Consider the following 654-nt stretch of genomic DNA (forward strand, 5'->3'; position numbering starts at 1 on the left):
GAGGAAGGCAGCATATAAAAGGGGGGTGGCCACAGCAGGAGGAACGCCCTGTCCACCCAGGTCTAGGCATTTAGAGGATGTCTGACCAGGTCTTGAAGGATATACTGGGTGGATGGGGGTCGGGGTAGCAGCAGCAGGACAGAGGGAGCAGGTGAGACAGAGCATGGGGAGTCCATATGTGAGATATGGGTGGGAAGACAGGTGGCTTATTCTATTAGACAACTTGCACAGTGTGGATTCTGGAGGTACTTTAGGGAGGTCATGAGGGCTTTAGCAACCCTATTTATTTACTATTTAATTTACTATTTAGCTAATCTTTATTGTCAATTACTATATGCCAGGTCCTGTATTAAGTTTAAAAAAATTTTTTTTATTGATTTCAGAGAGGAAGGGAGAGGGAGAGAAAGATAGAAACATCACTGATGAGAGACAATCATTGATTGTACTGGGGATCCAGCCCCCCAGACTGGAATTAAACCTGGACCCTTCAGTCCAAAGGCTGAGGCTCTATCCACTGAGTCAAACCAGCTAGGGCTCTCTGGGTGTCCTTGAATAAGACAGTTCCTTTACTGATCAATAACTTTCTTGTCTGTAAAATGGGAATGATGGTGCTCACATTTCCTCTTTCATGGCAATGTTGTAATAATCATACCA

At 44.5% G+C, this 654-nt stretch overlaps 1 protein-coding gene across 1 annotated transcript in view; it reads left to right on the plus strand.

Annotated features, from left to right (window-relative positions):
- Positions 1-654, plus strand: part of SARM1 (sterile alpha and TIR motif containing 1) — a 24,747-nt gene that overhangs the window by 12,799 nt on the left and 11,294 nt on the right.

Source organism: Myotis davidii, unplaced genomic scaffold (assembly GCF_000327345.1).
Source record: "Myotis davidii unplaced genomic scaffold, ASM32734v1 scaffold363, whole genome shotgun sequence".
Lineage (NCBI taxonomy): Eukaryota > Metazoa > Chordata > Mammalia > Chiroptera > Vespertilionidae > Myotis > Myotis davidii.